The sequence below is a fragment of the Falco punctatus genome (assembly GCF_963210335.1).
Source record: "Falco punctatus genome assembly, chromosome: 1".
NCBI lineage: Eukaryota > Metazoa > Chordata > Aves > Falconiformes > Falconidae > Falco > Falco punctatus.
Genome location: NC_137580.1, coordinates 67755305 through 67779493, shown reverse-complemented (window position 1 = coordinate 67779493; position 24189 = coordinate 67755305). Strand labels below are relative to the sequence as shown.

The 24189-nt window shown below is 39.7% G+C and overlaps 1 protein-coding gene across 1 annotated transcript in view; it reads right to left on the bottom strand.

Moving 5' to 3' along the window:
• COL25A1 (collagen type XXV alpha 1 chain) overlaps positions 1–24189 on the bottom strand; it is a 365971-nt gene that overhangs the window by 153380 nt on the left and 188402 nt on the right. The window lies entirely within an intron of this gene.

Below are 24189 nucleotides of genomic sequence, written 5' to 3'. Positions count from 1 at the left end.
TCTCCAGAAATATTTACATACTGTAGTCAGCATCTGCTGCCACCTCTAAAGAAAAAAAAAATTACATCATTTTTGTCCCTCATTTCTGCACTCCAACCTTCAACATCCTTTCTAAGCTGCAGACACCAGTGCAACGTCCTTGCCCTCTTCTCAGTGCCCTTCACATACTGTTCCTGAAAATGCAAGGGACTTGCACTTCTTGCACAGCCAGGAGGAGAGGCAGCAGCTGTGGTGCTATGGTGGTAGCACAGACATGCTGCTGCTCTGCAGAGAGAACCGCAGGTGGGTGGGACTCCGGGACTTTCAAAGCTGTTGAAGAAATGCAGGTGCACAGGTGGAATTTCCACAAGCAGCAACGCATGCAGGAGCACAAGCACCTCTGCTGGGGCTGTATCTCACCATTTGTAAGAGATATTAGGTGCACAGTTGGTTTTGTGCAAATGTGCGTTTCTCTGCTACTTTAAACAGCTACAAGATTTTACAAGTCATCCTATCATCCCATAGTATTTAAATGCATATGAATGCCAAATCTTATTTTGCACGATGTATTTACAGCGGTCTGGCTTAAAAGAGTAAGATGTTGAAAAGTAACATTAGTGATACAATCCCAATATATATGTGAAATAGCATTAGGTTGCCAGGGAAATAAAAAAGAACTGATTTAAAAAAAAAAAAAAAAAAAAAAAAAAAAGAAAGAAAAGAAGGAAAAAGAAAGAAAGAGAAGCAGCTCTTGCCCTGAAGGCAGAGAATGTTATTCCTATCAGAACGTTTTAAGTCTCACTAAAATCCTTCTTTCTTCTTCTGTTCTAACAATTACAGTAGTGGCAAGATGCAACACAAATTTAAGACAATATTCTACAAAGCAAGAATGGCATAGGATAGTCATAATCAACAGCATACTTAACGAGACAAGAATATTTTGTTATTATATGCTGAAAAATAGCAGAAGTGCCACTTCAGTGTGGAGAGCCTTGCAACTTCCTCCTGAAACACTCCAGCCTCTATATATCCATGGAAACTCCTTACACAGGTAGAGGCATGTTACAACATGTAATAAGTTTCCACACACATAGTTCCCCCCCTCCCCCAGCTGACACTGAAACTTGTTCGAGTCCCTATGCACACACATGCCCTTGCGGCAGCCCTCAGGGGAGGTTTTCCTGGACTATCCCCAAGCTCACAACATAGCTGTGCAGTAATTTGGGCTGATCATAAACATGGATGTGCAGGAGAAGCTTATAAGGTTCTTCACCGGGTGATGACCTGTCTTTCAGCAAATAGCAACAAAATATTCCCAGCCTGTTCTGCAGAATATTATTTTATTAAACTTTAACTATGCTATAGAAGTGCACATGCACATACACAAATGTGTCTATTACCAAGTTTCCTTTTGAGAAAAGAAAAGAACTTTGAAACTAAAAAGCTTCAGCTACAGACCAGCTGTCTGGCATTAAAGCCGCTAACAGAAAACCCTGAAGGTAACTTCAAGCTATGAATTTCAGGAGGGAATTAAATTTGACCAGCAAACCGTATTTCCACAGAGCATTAAATTGCCAGTTTAGTAGCTGTGTACAGTGGCAGTAAAGAAGGGGCTCCAGTTCAGTTCTTTCCTCTGACATCAAGTGCTGATCCCTTCTAAGCTGCTATTCTGAGATTACTACATTTAGAGCAAGTGTCAATCACCAGAAAACCACTTATTGTATTTCCAAAGTAACCACAGCACTGAAGTTAGGAAAATTACTCTGGAATTACACCAGTATTAATGAAATCATAGCACCGCCCCTGACCTGTGGCTTATCAGGCCAGCAGCATTTAAGGCTACTAAGTGATGTGGATTGCTTCTTTCTCTCATTAAAAGTTTTCGTGATTTCTGCACTACTTGGGTCTCTGTCAAGGTGGTGGCATTTTCAAACCTCTTAGAAATTGTGAGTTGAGAGGTGGGTTTTGCAAATTTTTACCAGGTTTTGGGGACCGTATGAAAAAATAATTTCTCTATCTTTATCCATTTGTTTATTTTTTACCAATATAAACTAATTCATTTTAAACAGTTAATCACAGATGGTATTCACAGAAACACTAACGCTGACATTTAAGGTCATCACTAGATGACCTAGTATTTCAGAAAGTACATAAGCTTTCATGATTTCCCGAACCAGCTGCTTTCTCTAAATCTTAACTGCTAACATCATCTGTTGCTCTAAGAGTTTCCAGTTATCAAAACCCTGGGCATTTTGCTATAAATATTAATTTTCCATCTGTCTACAGTTTTATAACTTTGCACTAATTGAAGGATTTCATGAAGACTCATTGTAGTAGAAGGAGCGGTGAATAAATTTATTCTAAGGACAGTGTCAGCTTACAACAAGTCCACAGGTTTTTGCAGCTTGCACAAGGTACGCAATATATGACACAACTATTCTGAACTTTCTTTCCCAGCATAACAATGTCTCTAGAATAGTATCAGAAACATCCATGCTGAATTGAATTTAATCCAGAGTAGTTAATAAGTAGGTTGCTTCGAATATATTTTTATATTAAAAATATAACACTTAGGAAGAAAAACAAAAGTCTGAATCACAGTGGAACGAGCTGGGTTAATAAAGATTAATGATAATGAGCAATAAGCAAAAGCTAGTTTATAGTAGGCAAGTTTGCCTAATGTTGTTTTCCTAAGCTTGCTACATTTACTGACAGGTAGGGAGTAAAAGTGAAATGCCAGGAGATCAGCTGGTTTTCATTTTTAACTTGGTTTACTTCAAAATATTTGAAATTATTTTATTCTTCCAAAAACATTTATGAATCTGATTTTTATGAAGAGAAAGTTTAGGAAGTATTTTAATTGAATGCCACTGCTACATCTACATGCTACATTCCACATCCACAAAGGGAATTTTGAAAATTAAAGAAATAGGGAGGAGGGGGAGGATTTATACTTCTGTGGGAAAATTGCTTAGGGGAAGTTCTAGAAAATTGGGACCTAATAGAAGTTGTACTATTATAACAACCTTTTTAGGGAAAAATATGGTTGCCACTTTAGGACAGCTGGCATGCACAGAATCTACTCCACCATGGTTCCCTAGGGAACACAGCCTGCTGTCCTGGAGGAGCAATGGAGGGTGGAGCAGAGCGGAGACACCACGGCCAGGCTCTGCTGTGCTCCCTGCAGGGCTGGGACTTGATGGTACTGTACCGGCTGTCAAATGGAAAATACATGAGATGATGTCCGTTGCTGGGCCAACAACTGTGTCACAACTATTCTCTTAAGATGAAATTTGCTTGTTATAATCTTATTGTAATACTAACACACCCCTCCACCCCAAAGTTACCCACCTCCAAGGCATGACCACCCCTCACCGAGCACGTGCTTTCTATTTCTTATCAACTATGTCTTTAAGTGAAAGCAAGAGAAGTTTACACCAATCAATAATGAAAGAATGTATGACCAGAGTCACTCAAGTTCCACCTGAGAGTAAAAAAACGTATAAAAAGTGAAGGAATGAGGGGGAAGTTAGAGGAAGACTCCATCATAACTTCTGGGATCAGTTGACAGGCTGAACCTGTCTTCTTCCCCATAGGGACGCCTACTGGGGAAGAACTTTGACTTATGCATGCTAAATAACTAACTCATTCTAGCTGTCATTAGTAATTAAGGTTTTGGTTGTATAGCACTTGTTTTTGCAGACAGTCCCTACCACCGGCAATCACAAATCTTTTTATTGCCACCATTTTATACTAGAGTGTTATTCCACAAACTGTTAGTGTGAGTCCTTCGTGGGCGCTAGCAGTTGCAAGCAGTGGGTAACACATTTAAACCAAGTGGGCAGACCTGCCGAGGGGTCCCCCTGATGCTCTTGGTGTGTTTCCCTGAACAAGTCGATCGAATCACCCTCCGATCCAGTGGGACTGTCCAGTGAAGGGTCCCTGTAACAGGACGCTGACAGACTGGTCAGGCACAAGGGTCTCGGCTTTCCTGGGGCGCTAACAGACAGATCAAACACCTGGGATTGAGAGGATTCTGCCCCCCCCACCCCTTTTCACGTGACCAACGTCCAAAAACTAAGAGTCAATCACTTATCTGAATTTATCTTCTCAAGCACTAAATTTCATCTGCTCAAAAAGTTTTGCCTTTCTTACCTACTGTAAGAAACTGGCAAACAAACGAAAACCCACAAATAGAAAAAATCTTCACACCCCACACACAACCAGCTTCAGCCAGATAACAGCTTTAGACTTTGGCACTTGATATTTTAACTGAAATACAAGCAATAAGAAGTAACAACTCAATAATAAGCCTGTAAAAAACAATTCCTCCCCGCCCCCAAATTCCTCTAATTAAACCCCACAATTCTTCTCAATAGTCAGTATTCGACAAAATTTGACAGTAGCTGTCAAAATAACTACTGATGTAGTACCATTGCAGAGACCATGTAGGAACAAGAATGTAACTATTAACAGCTTTTCCAAGACATTTTAAAACATATTAAGCACAATTTTGGTGACATCTACTTCCTAGTAATGGGTATTCTAATCTTTACAATCAGAGATCTTAGATTATAGTGATCCAAATCAGAAATAATTTGTACTGGTAGACTACTGTCATATCATTGCTGTGGTTCTGGAGAGGCTGCCTCAATGTGCCTTATTTCTTTTTAACAATTTAATAATTTGTCCTCTGTGCTCAGCAGTGCCAGAGGTCTGCAGCAGATCTGTTGTTTTTATACTGCTATATGGAACACAGTTTTTAGTAGAGGAAAGCAAATTACTGTTCTATGTGCTCCACTATGTGCCTTGCCATATATCAAGAAAAGTCACATGAGCTTTAAGAGACAAGAGAATCTGCCTTAATCTGACAGTTAAGAACACCATAAATCCTAATTTCAGACCTATGCATATTTTTCTAAATCAGATACAACAGATGGAAAATACACTCTTTTAAAATGTATTTATTATTGCATTTTTGCAGTGCTTGGGCTTGAATCATAAGTTAAGCTATGACATCATTAATTTATCAAAGACATAAAAATGTAAAGCTGGTGGATATTGTTGACGCATTAGATAACAAGAGCAGGATTGTCTTCAGTTCTCCATCTACTTTTTAAAAACGAGCATTTCAAAAGCATAAACAGGTTGTCCTTGCTCAAAGGGGAAAAGGACTGACCTATCAAAAGTCTAAAACAAGAACAGTGTTTTCCTTCTCTGAGATAGATTTTTTCACTATAGAAGAAATAATTTACGCTAAAATAAGGCATACTTATGAGGCACTGGAAAAATATGGCTCAGGTTTTTAATTAGTATGAATCAGTGATGATGATGAAGTTACATTGCTTCACACCAGGTAGGAAATTTGGTAACAGAGGGATAGACAAGGTGCATTTTGCCTACATCAAGTTTTGGCTCTGTAACCTTCTTCTAAAGACTAATCCTGTGCTGTTAAGGAGACAGATTCAACAATTAAGTGACCCAAACCGAGAGAGGAAGTTATGCCTTAACAGTCAGGTCTTTCAAAAAAATCCACATGTTCACCTTTAGAACTAAGGGTGGTACTAGCATATTGTTAACACTGGCACCACCTGTACTCTTTCATTCATTGATATATTTACAGCAAACAAATCCTACTTTTCAAAGCAGCAGACTGAAAAAAAGAAACACAAAAACCCCCACCCATTTGGTGGATGAGACCTAGAGTTCCTCTATCAGCACCTGCCAGGCACATCACAATACTTTGCCATTTGGTCTTCAACCTATCTAGAAAGTCAAGTTTGTCCTAATTTTGGAAAGTGGTACAGTGGCATTGTCAAGTCAAAGGAAAAAGATTTACCTATCTTGGGTTATATCAAAGTCCAGCTGGTCCTCACTGTCCCTGCAAGTAAGAGCTTTTACACCAAACCAGTGCACCAACCTAAGAGAGTTCAGAATCCTGTTCCCTGTTTTACTGATGCCCTGGACCTTGCTCACATGTTGCTTGACACACACACGTAGCTACTGTTAAAAGTAATGAGAATTCCATGTGCACATCAAAAGAAGAATATTTTCCTGGCCATTTCAAAGGACATTCAGTTCACACATAGTTTACAGTAGCGTAAGATTTTGCCTGTCAAGTCAGAAAAATGAATTGACCCAATTACACTGTCAGAGTAAATTCTGCGCAACTTTGCTGAGGTTAGTAGAATCACTTCAGTATTATCAGGCATAAAGCTGCCAACCTTGCTGAAAGCATCCAATTAAAATATCTAGAAAGCCCTCTGAACCAAACCAACCAGGCCACCCAAACTACCCTTTCTGATTTGACTGTAGCACTGGCAAGATAACTGCTGTTGGTAGCATTTCAGTCTCCATCACCCCAATTTGTCAATGGATTCAACTCCCTCCTTTCCACTTCCAGAGTGCAACCCAGCTGCCATCATTTAATCCCATTCCACGTTTCTTGCTGTCAAGAACAGCTCAGGAAGGACTTGCAGTACCGTGCTGAACAGAGCCAACCCCTCGCTGCTCACAGGGAGAGGAATGCTTCCCCAGCAAACTGACGCATCTGTGTTTTATGGCAGCAGGAGCACCAAGTGACAGCACAGGCCAGCGATGCAGGTAGGCAGCAAAGCAGAGCAGCAGCCGCTGAGCCTAACACCTCTGCCTGTGAAATATGCATGCCACGATCAGCACGGTGACTCCATTTAATGCTGCATGATTAACTGCCCCAATCTGCTAGCCTCCTCTTGCTGGAATGGTCACTGACTTCAGCAAACAGCACTGTAACATCCCAATGGGCTGAGCTCACCCGACGGATGTCTGGGCAACATGAGACTCGACAGACACATCCACTGTCCCTTCTCTGCTGTCAAATCCATCCCAAATAGGGAAGAATGGGAAGATTTCTATCTCCAAAGCTGAGCACATTCATACAAACACTGCATGGATTTATTCCAGCCTACTTTGTCAGCCTTTTTGCTCTTCCTTCTTTTCTCAGCTTTTTTAGCTCACATAACACTTGGACTCTTCTTTGCTCCCATTCTGCATAATCATTCCACCTGGCATGTCAGTCTTCTGCTTTGTACCTCAGTGTGTCTGGGACAGCCTGCCTGAATTTCCTACCTCATAAAATTATCTATCTCATTTCAAGCCTCAGCTGGATAAATATCATTCATTGTTTCACACACAGTACATCATCTTTTTGGCTCACCATGAAACATCAGTGCATCGCAGGGCTTGGATACATGTCAGAGGCTATTATGCAACTTGGATGAGGAAATGCCAAAATCAGTCTATCTGATCCACAGCAAAGAAATTTGACCTCCCCAAATCAGATTATTTGTACCATTTCTCTGCATGCTAAATGCCATCTGACTACAGTACATCATTTCACCAGTACCAGGTACTAGTGAGGGAGCTCAAAGAATCCCATTATTATCTCTTGTAAAATAGCCAGAACTGTGCATACACAGATATATTCATTCTTTTTCTTCTATGGTAGTTAAACATGCTTGAAGCACAAAAGGTGACATTTCTTCCAAAAATTCTAAAATCAATCAGTACTATATTTCTGAATTAATTCTGTCAAAGTCTAGCCTTTTTTCACCTTCACCTTGTAAAATTGCTGGCCTAAGAAACCCTGTGTAACAATAAGCCTCACAGTGTAAAACATACTTCAGGAACTATTTGCTTCTTTTTGTTGATGGTAAGTTTGCTGTTTTATAAAATCACAGGTGTCTCCTTCTACAGTGTTACAAGACTGAGAAACATATTCGTTACCCAGCTTCTTGATACCACCGTGCTAAATAGCACACGCTAGTAAAGATGCATTCTTGTCTCCTTTGTAGGGTGAACATACCCTATTTTTTCAGTCTCTCCATCTGAATTTTCTCCATAACATAAATCATAATTATTGTTACCTTTTCCTAAGCTTTCTCTGATTCTGCAGTGAGTCTTTTAGCATGATAAGGCTGAAACATTTCATGCTTTGTCCACAGTCCTGAGGTCTCGCTCCAACGTAACTCCTACAGGAGGAGCACTAATGTATGTCCCGCAGAGCTGCTCCATACCAGAAGTCAGCAGCTGGTGACAAACAGCCTGACACAGCCTTTCCTGCAGAGCCTGGCATCGCTCAGCCCTTGGGTTCCCAAGCATCTTCCCAAGAGCAGGTCCTCCTTCCAAGCAGTGTCTGTACTCAAAACTTACTTCCATAATTTCTCTAAAGACAGCTCCACTAAATCTGCTAGTTTCACTCTGCCTCATCTTTCCCCCTAACAAGAGACTGGCTCAAAATTAAACCAAAGGCAAAAGTTTCTTAAGCAAGACTTTATGTCTTCAACGATAAAGTAGAAGATCAGCCTTGACAAGCAAGATGTACATAAAATTCAATTCTTGGCTATGGGTAACCACTGGAAACCCTTTCTTCTTTTCCATCTAACCTAGAAGTCCAAAGATACTTTCCTTCTGTTACAGCTGCAGTAGAGGGTTCACAGCAACCCTGGTTTTGAGCATTCCCTAAATGCTGCATAACTTCCACTTCTCCCTCTCTCTCCCTCCACCTACACTCCTCACAGATATAGGTTTCTGGAATGAATGTACTTCACCAGTTTGGTCCTCTTCAGATCCAGTCAGTCACTGGAAGTGCCTGAAGTTAGGTTTCCCTACCGAGCCCACCGATCGTTCATTGGGTTGAAGCTGCCCGAGATCTTTGTGATCGCTGCTGGTGCTGCTCCCTGGGGCTAGATGCCCGAGTGCCTAAGGGATGTTCACCCTTTTAGTTGCTCTGCTGGCTACCAGCTCCCAGCCCAACCTGAAGACTGAGCCCATTAAACATCACACAAAACATCCAGTATACATATCTTCCCTTAACGTCACAATAAAAGATATGTTATCTACCTTCTGCAGATACCACACATGACCTTATTAACACAGGTAATAGGTGTGCCTGCAAATCCTCCTCCCCGCAGTCTGTATTTTTTCTCTGTGTTTGTTTCAATGTTGTTGTTTTCATGTTCTATACAAGTGACCAGTGTTCCAGCAAAAAAGGCACCACTGGTTTACCTAACAGACTTGCAGCATATTTTGCATTATTCTTCATCCTTATGTATGCCAACACTTTGGCCATGTCCTTTGCCACAGCTGTAGTTTTAGGAATGCCTTCACTGACCTATTCATATATATATATATCACAAAACTTTACCAAATCACAGGCAGCCTGTGATGCATTACGGTCCCAAAGTTTCATTGTACTGACATTTTCTCTCTTTCTTTTCTGTTCAGTAGAAGGAGGAGTACGATAGGAAACACTTGTATTTTTCACAAGTTGCTGCATCACCAAAGTGCTGTGATGGAACGTGTGTAACTGATATTTAAAATACTGCCAGAGGTGAAGATTCACATTTATAAGGCAACCAGCAAAATTATTCACCTCAGATCACAGCTTTTGTGTTCAGCACTAATTATGCTCTATCTTGTTAAAGCAGTCTGAAATACATCCCAGTAGCCTGGGCTGGAAAAGTTTGCTGGTTCTTACAGACTAAATTTTAGTGGTGAGGCTGCTAAACTATTTTAATGAACATATAACACTCCAAGCACACATGGTCATCTTTGCAAACACAGAAATAGCTGCTATCACCTGGCTGACAAATATTGCTGAGGGACAGCTGAAGTATGTAGGGATAGCTATTCTATACTAGCAAGGCATGAAAGTCTTCTCATCATTTCAACTTGCCATTCCATTGTATTATTATCATGCTGTATCAATAGTTGGTCCTATGATGCAAAAAGCATATGTTGTATTAAGAAAAACTATTTAGGCTTCATTTAACTTTTTCAGATACCAATGTAGATGAAATAAAAAATAAAGTATCAGAATTGAAATATTCTTGACACTCAATACAATTTAAATTACCTTTAGGAACAGATTTAGACCCTTTTTCAGGACACCAGCCATACTGGATGATAAAGTAACTACACAGTACAACCATAGCTGTATAAAAGCAAAAGCTTCCGACTTGTAAGTCCTTAAAACCTTAAAACCTAATCTGCATCCACCTCTGGGAAGCCACATTATACCTCAGTGTCAACATTTGCCATCAAGAAAATGACAAACAACAACAGCATCATCCTTCTCAAACGCAGTGCTTTGGGCATGCTAACTCTCAAGTACAGAGTCTGACACGGTTCCTGAGAACAAGTCAGTCTTTCCCTGGTAACTACACAGTAACACAGGCTGTAGGTCAGAACGGAGCAGGACTGCAGCATTTCATGTAGTGCTGTTGAGAAACAGGGACTTTTCTGTGTCAGTCAGTGCACTCCCCCACCCCACTAAAAGGCAGGTACGCTTCCATGCAGGAAGCACTATGCGGGCCTCCATCCTGGCTGTGGCTTTCATGTTAGTTCTGTCAAGTTACACTCAGTCTGAGTGATTTTTCACTTAGGTACAAGGTCTGGCATGTGCATGGGTGACTTTGGTCATGACGTTCTCTATGGGTTCACTCTGACCTGAGGAAACACATGACCTTAAAGCTTCCTTAAGCAACTCTTCTCTCCTGAGGCAACACACTTCTCCCATGTGGCAGTGGGATGGACACAGCTTAGATGTATGGGCCACACAGGCCAAAACCCCGGCAGCGTGTTAGAGTCAAAGTGGCATTTTCTATTTCCTCCCAAATCCTACAATAATTTATTCTTTCTATAACTTCCACCAAGTTACTCACATTCTTTCCCTTCGCATTTGCATCTGGTTGTTGTTTGTTTCTTTTTTCTGTTTTGCTTTTTAAAATTCATCCTTCATCCTTTTTGGCCATATGGCTCTCAGCTGCCAGGCCCAGTACAACAGCTAGTAGGGGCAACAGCTAGAAAAAGTCCTGCTCAGGCACCCACGTGCCAGTTAGACACACCTTCAGCGCTCTGGGGAGATGTAACACAGGCTGGTGGTTTTGCTTTGGAGCAGCTGGGATAGCTCACCTCCGTGCAAACATGATTAAGTGCAAACAGTGTCAAGCATACAAAAATTACTTTCCCAAGGCTTATAACTTCGTGAAATTAGAGTGTTATCTTTTCCTCCCACATGATAATAGCAGAAGGTCATATACCTGATAAAAATACCAACCACAGTTAAATCTCAATCTTTCACTCCAGAATATGGTTATGTGAGATTTTATTAACAAAGAACACAAAGCCAGAAGATATTTCCTTTAACTTTCTTTCTTAAAGATCTGGCCCTGTTTAAAAAGAAACACTGACAGACTGTGGTTCATTTTTGGCAAAAAGATAAGCCACTGAAAACTGAACCTCACAATGGCAAGGGCAACGCAATGGTAATAATGATATGTCAGCTACTCACAACCCATACTGCGGGCAGTCACGTTATTTTCACTGGCCGCAGTGAAAGTAAAATTACCTAAGGATCAATGATCCAGATCACTCCGAATGCTCATCATCAGTTTGGAGTTTTGCTACAATTCCTAATAAGATTCAATTTAGATTAATACAAGTGCTTTTGAAAACCTCACTGAAAGGGCTTTCAAATGGATTTTTCACTTTAGACACTGCAAAACCTGTCTGAAGTATGACAAATTGCAATTTTTACATTTTTCTATTACAGCACTTACAGAACTAGTAATTTCTTGAGTACCACTTTTAAAAAAAAAAAATCCAACTTTTTAAAACTGACAATACAGCAATGTTGCCTTAGACTTTATTGAGAGGGTGTAAAATTTATTATTTTATGTGCTATGGATATGATACTGAAGTAGCTGCTATGTGAGCAAAGAGCAACATACTTTTAAATCTGCATTTGAAATGAACATGTAAAAGCAAATGGCTTACCAAATGTATCTGTTTACAAGCTGAGGATGAACCAAATACACCTTTAAGTGACTAGAGTCTCTTTCAGTTTTAGTGCCTTTTGGTCAACCTGCAAGTGATCTACCTTAACCTGTTTATAAGCCACTCAAATTATCCACATTTTCTGGTTTTACTTCTCAGCTCAAGAGCAAGCCTAAAATCAAAAGTGTTGACACAAAAAAGTAAAATTTCCATTGCATTACTTGTCATATCAGTTTCATTTTATTTGAAAAGTTTCTCCAGCAAAGTCACTGAATAACCTTTCTAAATTTTTAAAGATGTGGAACGACACTAACACCATATTCAGTTAAAACTGTACAACACAAATGAAACAAATATTTAACATCCAAGACTATCTCCACTTACACTGTGGAGTCCAGGTGTCTCCTCTTACTACAGATTTGATCCGCATGCTTAAATTTTAAGCCATGATTGACAAGACTTTCGTGATTATGATGACAGATTAAAGTGTTCATTGAATTTAGAGGGTTTTTATTTCAGTTGTGACAGTAGTGTACTGGGAGACAATGAAATACAATACCACGGGATTAAAGGCAGCACATAACTAGTCAGGCACTGGTACTGCAATCATCTTGGTCTAACCACACGTGCTGATCACCCATTTAAACATAAAACCCTACCCTGAGCAGAGCATATTCTTTTCAAAGTCTTACTCACGTGCCTCCTCTCATTTCTAACATAATAAATATATCATCTGACGAAGAGCTTAGTGACAGCTGCACAAGTTAGTTCTAATTACAAAAAATAATAAGTGGCTTTAAAAGGTTCAATAAGTCTCTATTGCATAACAGCACCAAAGCAGCGCAATTATTGCTTACAAGCAAAGTAAATAAATAAAAAGAGTGCCAGGACTACCTTACTCCCAAACTCCAAATGTCAGTTTCTTCTGGATAATCTATAAAAGCATCCCCTCTATTAATGCACCACTCACCTACAGAAAGGGAAAACAACAAACTGAACACAAATGTTTCAAAATATTTTGTCTGAATTAACACAGAAGGTACACAACTGCAAAAGACCAAAAATAATAAAAAAGTAGTAACTTGTTTGCTTTGCTTTACGTCTTACAGCTGCCTGTGAACTTTTGAGTGACACTGGCTCTGGTTCCTAAGGAGACACATATTTGACCCGGCAGAGAGCAGTAAAATATTTTTATTATCCTGGGCTACATCCTGCGCCTTAGTCTCAATTATTTCAAACAGAATACTTGCCTGAAAAAAAGTCTTCAAGGAAAGTACAATCTCCCATGCTTTAAACACTCTTGTGAGACTGTGCTTATGTAATATAGCAGTGTGTCTCTGATCCACTGAACAGTACTTCAGGTTGAGATGCAAGTGCACTGGATAATGACAACAAAAAGACTTCAGCAGGTGCCAAAACAACCAGGAGTTGGATCATTCTTGCTATATGCGTCTCATAATTTAAGAGGACAACCAAGGAAACTTGTACTAAGTCAGGCTCAGAGTAAGATTAAAGAATTAATGGGTAAAAGTTTATTATACTATTGTAGTGACTCGTTTCATGACGTGTTTCTGATTATTTTTAAACAGTCAAAAATTGCCTGATGTAAATGTAAAGCTTAGTACATGCCCACATATAGAGGGCTTGCAGAAAGCAGCACAAGAGAATGGATGCTCTCACCTGCTTCTCTGTGACCAGCTGTATCTTCGGTAGCTTGGAAACCATCCAGTGCTATAACTTTGTCAGCCAACTGTAACCCCAATGTTGAACTCACATAACTTAATCCGCTCTATTATTGCCTTTTCACAGGTGGAACCTGTGCCCTTTTCTTTATCAAGGTCTTTCTCGTGACATAATAGAGACACAACAAATCTAATGACTGTTCATATTAATTTATATAGAACATCCTTTACCCATATACAAAGAAAATGGACTAGCAGTACAAACGAGTAAAATTTCCATCTCAAGAAAATACACGAGTTGATTTATCATTTTAGACTGCCAGACACACAAATATACATTCAGAGTCAAGCACACACACAAAAGAGCCTTCTACTTTAAGGCAACTCCAGAGGGTCTTATCAGTTTTGACTGAGGCAAATCTTCCCCTGAAGCCATAGGGCTTTTACTTGGGAAAATGCCAAATGTTAAAAAAAAGCATCTTGAGATTTAGCTCAGTCTCAGAGAAAACACCAAAGTAATGGATAGTCTTCATAACATATTACAAAGCTAGCTGTCCTCCAACACACAATAGTTTACACATGTTTCCATGTAAACAAGAGTTAAAGATCCTTATACACCAAAACTAGACACTGGTTACTTATAACCTGTTATTATTTATATTCAAAGACTAGATGCAAACTACTCACAGTATTTTCAGAGAGTGAAATAAAGACACTAAGCAAGCTTTTACATACCTAATACAAGCACAGAGTCAAAGCTAGCTAGGCTGGTATTTAAGCCAATCAAGTTAATCAAATTTGTAGATAGCGGCACACTTTTCTAATTGTGTCCAAGCATGAGTGGGTTGATGTGTAAGCCACTTACAAAAGAAACACACCTCGCTGTCGACAGGGCAACCTGCTTTGGCCTTCCATCTGCAAAACACAACTGTAGCTTCCCACGATCAGTAAGCAGCAATAACATTTGGAGTGAAATGACAATCACGGAGAACAAGCTTGAAAACAGCAAGCTCTTGGCTTTTTACCCTACAAGTCAAGCTGCAAGGACCCTGTTATGTTCTGTGTGAAGAGCTATTGAAAACCTGATTCTGAACGTCACAATATAACCTTCTGGGAGCTGACCATAATGGAAGGCTGTTCCTTGTACAGGTGTCTGAGCAAGAGTGACATTCTTAACCTGCCCAGATGTGACGCATTCAGGGTGTCACAAATGAAATAAGCCACTTCTTTTACAAACATTTTTCTTAGTTAAACTAGACAGTATGACTTAACACTCCCTCAAAAGAATGGGATGTTGAAAAGCACTGGGCTCTCCATTACACCTAAAATGCTGTCCAGAGTTAATAAATTTATATGGTGCTGTACTTAAATATCCTGAAAGCAGAACTTACAGGAAGTTAAACATTAGCACTTTCCTATGACTAAGTGTTGTGTTTTACTACAGGCAGGGAAAAGTTATGTTTATAATACAACTGGAAGCTATACACACACCCCATCAAGGTTAAGCGTTACTAAAAGAATCTTCAAGTCGGATCTAAACTTCAAGGACTGTCTGAGGACTGTCTGAGTCAGGAAGCGAAACACCCTCCTACCACCGTAGTTACAGAACTGCCCTAGTAAGGGCCACAGACCTGCTGGAAGAGACCAGTGTTTTTGTGGAAAACAAGTGTGAAGAGCTCTTGGGGGGGGGGGGGGGGGGGGCGGGTGGAGGTGGGGGTGGGGAGGGGGTTGGAAGCCTACAGCTTTATTTAGATTCCAAAATCGGTGATATGTACTCATATGTTCCTGAAGAAAATACTAACTTGGCAACAATGTTTGGAACAAGTTACAGTTTGCATATAAACCTACTTGGCAAGCCAGACAGCAGAGTATTGGAATAATTTCTCTTGGATAAAGGCAGAGACTAACTCCTCGGTGTCAGTCATGAATAAGCATGCTAGGGTCTGGCAATATTTCTCAGATGTTAATACAGGGTCATGATCGTCTGCTGAACATCAAAGCTCAAACATCATTTCCGAATTAAGACTACAATATCAACCCTAATTAAAGGGATAGTGAATGCAATCAACGAAAGCCTATCTAAACGGAAAACACGGCTGCAAAACCACCTGCTTACTGTGGCCTTTCAAATGCAGCCATGAACTAGAGAGTGCTAGCATACACATGCGTGTGTACATATAAACACACACAGAGAAGGAAGCAAGCTTTAGCAGATCTAGGAGAGGCAGCCCCTCTCTATGGGCCACAAAATGCCAAATCTGGAAGTCTACCAGGTCTTCAGATAACTTACACACAAATAACAGACCACAGAGCAAATATTAACCATATTGTTATGAAGTTCAGCAATTTCACTATAACACAGTAAGAATTTCAGAGAAGAAAAAGGGGTTTTATTGTTGTTATTTGCAACTCCTCACTTACATATTTACACAACTTATTGGTGAAAGCAAACAATTGTTTTGCCCAAGTTAACGCTTAAAAGTAACCAGGAAAAAAAACCCACAAATTTTGTTATTAGTGAATATGAGTCTCTAGTCTCTGCCAAAGACAAGTGGCCTGAGCAGGTTTAATTGTGTTAGATGACAGCCAGATTCAGATCATGTTATGAGAAAACTGAAAGACAACAAATGCATGAACAATTAAAAATTAGGGCAACATCCACTTATTAAATAAAGGCAGGCCTTTAACTACAAATCTATTTATTTGAAAGGTTATATTAATTCCTGTGCAAAAGAACATCTAACTAGATACTGGTGTGGTGTTGGATGTGTACCATTAAAATCGCTTTATAGCGGACCTGGGCACAAAGGAAGAACAAGAATTTAAAGGTATGTCAAAATCAATGGTGTTGAACTCAGCACTAGGATTAATCACTTTTGGATGAGGATAGATGGAAAGACAAAAATCTGCAACAAGGTCACTTAGAAGCTCAATAGAGGTTCAATAGGGGCAGCCCACTCACTTTCATGCTCTTGAAAGTCTTACTCAATTCACCATGAAAAGAGTAATTTTGACAGCCAGATACTGAGTCATGTAACTATTACCTATTAAAAAACCTCAACATTTGGTGAGGAAAGGGAGGAGGGAGGGAAGCTTTCTGTATTTAGGGTCTTGATTGCCTGCAGAAATGTCATCGCTGCTAGAAAATGTCCAGATTTCAGCTGCTTCCTTTTCATGATCTTTAATGTCATTACTGTGAATATGTTTGGCAGATTTCCCTCTTCTCATTATCACAGTAGTCAAAGAAATGTTCACTTATGGAACAGTCAGAAAATGCAATCAGCACCCTATGATCAAACCCTGATTTTGATTATTCAAGCTTTCACTAAGATGTTACTGTTTTCCCCCTTCCAGGTATAACAAGATAAATGTAACCTTTCCTCTAAAAATAAAATCCAACAAAGACAAAAGCCAGAAAACAAAGGTGTTGCTGGTTGGTTCAGAAGGTCTCTGAACCAAATTTCCTTCCAATTCAGAAGCCTGATACTCTCCTTGGCCTTGCCTAAAGCCTGTCTAAAATGATGAACAGACAAGGCATATTCTCCATTGAGCCTCAGCTCCCCCAGTAATGAATACATGGGGTTGTTTAGGACCTTTAATTAACATCTATTCCCTTCCACTCTACTCAATAAAGGCTTTTTTACAGTGATATTCACAAAGTATAAGCCCCTCTTCCCTCCTTCTCCCAAGCCATAAAATTTCTAGCACTACATTACAAATATTATACATTTATTACACATGCTATTACAATTTCCTCTGTAAAGAACTTGAGATCTATGGGAGAAAACAATTAAGTAAGAAGCAGTTACTGTTGGTAATACCATTATTATCAGTGCCATTGGTACACTGTCCTTAAATAACAACGAGTTAATATTCCAGGGTACTATAATGTAACTTTCACCATTCAACACACAAAAAAGTAATGTAAGGTGAAAAATATATACCTTTGATAAAAACAAGAAATACTGCCACAATAAATTCATAATAGTTGTCTCATTTGCCAGACTGTCATGCATAGCAAAAATTTCAGAATTCCTGTGAAGAGTTTTGCTATAGATGTAATAGTTAAGTCATTTATTTCCTCTTCATTAGCTTAATCAGAAAGTGTGCATCCAAAAGTGTTTATTAAAGTATGCAAGTGTATGCAATATATGTAAATACCTAAGGAAGAACAGCTTACAATGGTTATTATTCATGCATGAAGCAGCAGCTGAATATGGAAAACAGTTTCCTAGCACTAGTAAAATTGCAGGTGCTTACTACTGTGGAGCTTTTGGAAATCTTCATGTATTTATAATCTCTGGTTCACACAAATTTTTCACAGCAGGACCAGCAGGGGATTAATGAAATTACTTTCCAAAGTCTTCTAAATTGCATAAACAATTCTAAGATTTTGTTCAATGCTGTCTTGCAGCTCTTCTAGACAGTGAATCTATCATATGGAAAATAGAGATGTACTGAATTATCAGTGCTACTCGAGTCATTTGCCCAGCATGCAATGTAAAATCTTGATCACCAAGGTGTTCATACATCTTAGGGTGCTGAAAACTTCAGTCACGACTATGAAAGCATCTTTTTCCCCACTAGAAATTTTGCACCATGTGGAAAGAGCAGGGTAGAAAATACTAGACTGGAGTACAAAGTGCTTATTCATTACAGTAAAGGGAGGAGTACTTCTCTGTTCCTCCCCTTTCCTGCAGTCTGAACAGTCCTCACAGCCTCCTGCATTGAGTACCAACTCCTGATACTCAGGATCAGTCTCAGTTTTCTGAACTACCTCATTCTTTCTTGCTATGCAGTGTAGAAGCATCTTCCAGATATTTCTTTGCTTTCCATGAGACATAAGGCTATTTGTGTATATCTAGACATATAATACCAGTAGTTTTCAGAGTGCAATTTCACTAAGAATGAAAATGCTAGCCAATCTCCTAAAGTATAGTAATACTTCTTCCTTGTCATGAGATTCTCCACACCGTCCATTGCAGTAAAATGCATAGGCATCACTCCTTTTTTTCATATTAATTTTATAAGCTCAGAATGCTGTCACACATAAAAATTATCAACAACATAAATCACATTGAGAGTTGCAATCTTCTTAACCTGTGTTCACATTCTGCTGAACTTCACAAGTAACTGTCAACTTGCCTTCTTAATTGACATACCATGTGTCAAAAACTTCCTTCAGTTAATACCTGACTGAAGAATGGGAAATTTTGATGAAAAGATATAATGTGTAGTGATGGGAATTAGTAGTTTTTATTAATTTTTTTAATAATGAAAAACTGACAAGCACACAACTATCATTTTATTGTCTTTGCATCAATACAGCAAGAAACTGTTCTAAAGACCCTTAAGGGATTTGAAAGTGCTTTCTCAGACAACACACAAACTAAATATAAAAGCCTATAGAAAACACGAATAAAAAAGGTACTTAATTCAGAATCCTACCATATGTGTGAGTATTCTGAAACTTTTCAGTATCTGTAATACCTTTGGACTATTTTTTTCCCTATCAGGAGTCACTCATTTTGGTTTCTCATGAGAACGTAAGCTCTTGGGATCACATCATCTCTGTATGAACCACAAAAATAGAGAAAGTGAAGACTAAAACTTGAATCGCTCAGTATTTACAGTTGCTATAGTTCGGACATGAAGATAGTTTCTTTACTATCAGTTCTTAAGAGTAGCCATCTACTGTAAAATCTTGGTCAAGTAACACTAAGAGGATCTAATTCACTTTCTATTTTCCAGCATGGATTGACTCTACTTCCTCTAATATCCAAACTATTACATTAGGGAAGAGAAGAAATGCTCTGTATTCACAAATCATAATAAGCTGACTCTGAAATGTTTATTTAATAGGATTATTATGTCTGAGACAAATATTACATTACCATGTTTATTACTGTTTCTGGCAGTTCAAGGTCAACATGTATGAATCTATAACTTTCATACTTTAAATGTAGTACTCCAGGTTTCAAACCTGCAATTACTTATCTCCTCCCAGCACTGCAAGTACTTCTGCAAATTAAAATGTGCAATTACTACTTTATCATGATAGCAAATACAGTCCATTATCTAGTAAGGGGTTCATGTCCAGCCTTGCAATGACAGGATTAAGAAATACACTCGTATGCTGGCATTTAATGGATCTAAACAAACCCCTCAAAACTAACAAAACAAAAAAAGAAGCCTGTGGAGGACATTGGTTTTCTTTTTCCAAAATGACAATAACTTTAAAGACATTTTTCACTTATTTCAAGGTCAAGACTTCTCAAAACTCACTACTGCCGATAAGAGGAATCATCTACCAAGCACTGCAAGACCTTTAAAAGGCCACATATAAATATCATGTACTCCAGAGCAATAGTTTGTACCAGCCCAGATAGCTGTGGCATGTTTTCACATAAGTGACTTAACATTATCACCACGGGAGGCCTAAATGTTTTCTTAATAGTAAGCTATCTTCTTCAGGAATTCATGCCAATTCTGCAATAGCCACGTGCAAACTTGCAGAGTGGGATTTTATTCTTGTCTAAAGCAATGAACTCTAAAGACATCGGCAGCTGGGCATAATGCCCATGCTGGTACAGTTACAATGCCATGTCAGCTTCTCATTGTTTAAGGTGATGAATTTCATATCTGGGCATGTTATCTTGCTGGAGTCAATGGTATTTTTTTCTTGGAAGCAAGCTGGAATGGCATAGGAGCGTGCCAATTTCAAAGCACTGTAATGTGTTTCTACAGCCTTTTTCATAGGTAACATTATATAGCAATTTCTATTGTGTACCCTGTCAGCATTTTACCCTGAACAGGTGCTCAACAAAAGTTCAGACTATTGCAGTGCGATGTATTTGGGAAAATCAAGATATGAACAGCCAACCCTTTCAACAAAACAGCAACAGTAGAATGCAAGAAGACTGGCACATTAACTTTAACAGGCTCCTCAAGTGAATCCCACCTCATTTATCAGATCTAGGATCACACGTTACATTGACAAGGGCAAAAGATCTTTAAGCTTTGAAACAACAGAAAAAATTAATTCTCAGCTATAGTTTCCACTTGTATTCACAACGGAAGAGAAGCCTTTTGGCTTCTCAGTATCTTCTTGTTACTCGGCTGCCACAGAATACAGTGTGATCCAAGAAGTTTTCCCAAGGCTTACTCGTGTTAATTCCACACTAATAAAATACAATATCTTTGGTACCATGAATAAAATATAACTGTCCATTTACTTATTTGAACTTAAAGACTCTGAATAAGGTTTGTGCAACAGACAAAAAGACTGTGAATATCAATTGTCTGGTTGAAATGCACAGCATCTTGTCTGGGTCACAAAATGAGAAAAGCAACCAATACTGAGTTGTTTAGAAATCAGTGCTGGATAAAGTGCAAAAAAGAATCCACTCTGCTTCCCACCCCCAACCACCACAACCAAAAACCCTACTGTTTAAATATGATTCTCTATGGAACAATTCATAAATATTGAGACCATTAGCTACTGTACATGTAAATTTGCCCTGATGAAGACAGAAACACCATTTCTTGTAGAAAAAGAAATAGATGCAGCCATATATTAAAAAAAAAAAAAATCAACCAAAATTACTGTATATAAAGAACTTGTTAAAAATAAATATACAGGTTTCCACAAATATAAATAACTACAAACAGCTTTGGAACAGCTATTCCAATAGTAAGCACATAAGAAGCTGCCAGTATTTTGAAAAGCCACAAAGGGTTAACTTCCCACTACAGACCCTGCTCACGGGGATATTGTCAGGTGTTAAAATCACCTGAAAGAGGTTCGCAGTGAAACAAGAGGCCGTTACCTCTGCATTTGCTAAGGCCTGCAGAGTGGAGCACCAACAAGCCCTAAAAACTGGTAAGTGGGCAAGTGGGCTACCTTCACAAGGTCTTCATTGTGGACCATCTGTGAAATGTGCTGTTAGCACACACTGAGGTCAAAATATTCTGCAAGGAGACATTTCCAGATTCATAATTTGTTTGTGCTATGTGATGCTGGGCAGGTCATAAAACCTCTCTGGGCCTCAGTGTCTCTCTGAATGAAACAGGTCCAACCATCAGAAGCTCTGGATAAATGTGATAAGTGCAAAGCAGCTTGAGATCATTGATGAACATAATGTAAAAGAGCAAAGTATTACTAGTTTGTTATCTTCTGCTCCATGCTTGGGAATCCGGCTTTAGCAAAACAGATTGTACATAAAATCACAATATCTTCACGGACCTTTTAAGGAGCTAGTTAAAAGTCCCACCAGAATTTCTCAGGCACCTACAGAGCATTATCTGAGAGCCACAAACAGATTCAATAACAGGTCCAGTGGCACAGTATGTTGCATTGTGTTGGTCAGCAGGGATCGAGGCAAGAAAAGGGTTATCAGACAGTGAGTAATGGAACACCTGCTGTCACCTATAGTCCACTTTGAGTCCATGCTATACGGTTTCATCACTGACAGCATCGGAGCGTGAGTAATGCTGCAGGCCAAACATGGACCTGTCTGTCAACCTCCTGGTGTGTGGACGAAATGTCCCGAGAAGCTGATGTAGCAGCAACATTCAAGAAATGCAGGAATCATGGCTGGATCCCAGCCACTCAGCAATGACATTAGTGATTCCTGCTGTGGGTATTATTCTTAAATTCTATGAAACCTTTCGTTGTATGAGAGTCACATACATGGAGTCAATATGGCCCTTCAGGAGCACTCAAAACCTTCCTCACTTTTAAAGCTTTTAAACGCTGAAAGTAATTTGAACTCATACCTCTAAATTGAAGTATGAGAGCAGACAAAAGTGCTGCGAAGCATCCAGACATGCTGTCTCACTGATGCCAGCCTGACCCACTGCCACGTGCTGACCCAGTGCACTACTCCAGATCCACCTCCCAAGCTATTGTTTGCACAGGTGCAGGACAGGACTCCAGACTAAATGGAAACAACATAAATGCTGCTCATTTGTCAAGCACAGGATGTATAGTTAAGACCGAGAGGCCCTCTTCTGTACTTTGCCTCCTCAGCATCTCAAAGGAAGGGACACATTTATACATGCCTGCAGACAAAGGCTACAGGAGCTGGAGGATCCTGAGCCCCGCTAAAATCAACAGGTTTGAATTTGCTCTGTTCCCTTAAGACATCACTGTACAGAAGAAAAAAAATAAAATCTTGTCATGACTATGAGAGCTCCCCTCTGAATCAGCAATTCTGGCTCCTTCTAAAGTCATCTTCATTCTAGGAAGCTTCCAGCAATTTTAAAGATATGCTTTCTTGCATATGATACGCAGGATTTCTGATGCCCACTACAGCAGTACACATCGCGAAAAGGTCAAAAAACACTACACCTGTTTCCTGAATCATCACAGGTCTCAAAAACCTGAGAATCAGTAGAAATATGTACAAATGCTTCTATATCATAGAATCAAATAGTTCCATATTTATACTGGGATTTTTTTAAGAAGACTACATGCATACTGTGGTGTTCAGATCATTATCATACGCTTAGAACTAATGAAATCTCTGCCTATGAGCAACAATTTCCCTCAGAAAGTGGCTTTATAAGCTGGCAGTACTATGGGAGACAGCTCTGAAAGATGGTACTCTGCTTTCTAAAAAAGATTTCAGTCAAGTGGCACTGAATCACTAGCTACCGCTCTTCTATGATGCTCTGTAGGGGTCTACAGCCGATTTAGAGTTGATGCCTACCTAAAAAGAACAAACTTAACATCATTAAAAATCCCTCCACATTTATCCTAGTCACTGGAAAACACAAAACCAGCTTTCAGTGTTAGCCTTAATGTATGTCTTTTCAGGCACCCTTTTACCTTGCCAGAACTCAATCACTGGGGAAAGTACTGTATGTCAGGCAAAGACATTTGAGAAGAAAAAAGCTTTTACAAAATGCCTCTGAAAATCCAATTTCTAATCACCCAATTACTTGAGCTCTGTGGCTCCCTTCCGTGTGAGGACAGAGAGACTAGCATAGAGGGGACGGGGAGGTCAGAGCCACAGATGGGCAGTGCAGAATACGCTGTTTATTACCATATTCATAACTACAGGGCTCCTGGATTGCCAAATAGGTGGCTGCAAACAGCACCTTACTGTGGGGCAGTGGGGCTGCCGTTAGTCTGTCCAGTTAATATTCTGCCTGGAGTTCTCCTTTTCGTAACTCACAACACCAGGTGTAACCTATCCACGGTGCTGCCTAGAGTAAGTAAGACTTGACTAAATCTGCCCAGTGCAAGCTGACTAGATTAATCCAGCATGTGCCGGATAACAAAGGTAACATTTCTTATAACACATACAGGCAGGAGGCCAAGGGGGGATAGAAACCACAGCAGCAACCACTAGCTAGCCTCAGGGGAGGAGGGAGTCAGAGACATTGGCCTGGGGCTACATGACTATGCCAATGATCTAATGTAGAGAGGAATAAATAGTTATGAGGACAGTCCCAGGGCCAACAGAGGGGCCAGGGGAGAGAAATACAATACATGGATGTCGGATACCTTGTAGAAGCTGCAGCCTGATGAGAACAACTGGTACATGTAGTAGCCAAGCCATCACCCACACACCTTGCATGTCACCTCGCTGAGTGACTACCCCATTCCCCTGTCACCGGATGGGTCTGAACTGTAGGACTGAAGCTCTGGTCTGTGTGTGATACACGTGTGTTTGTAGAACAGGAATCGCTATCGACCCGCTGT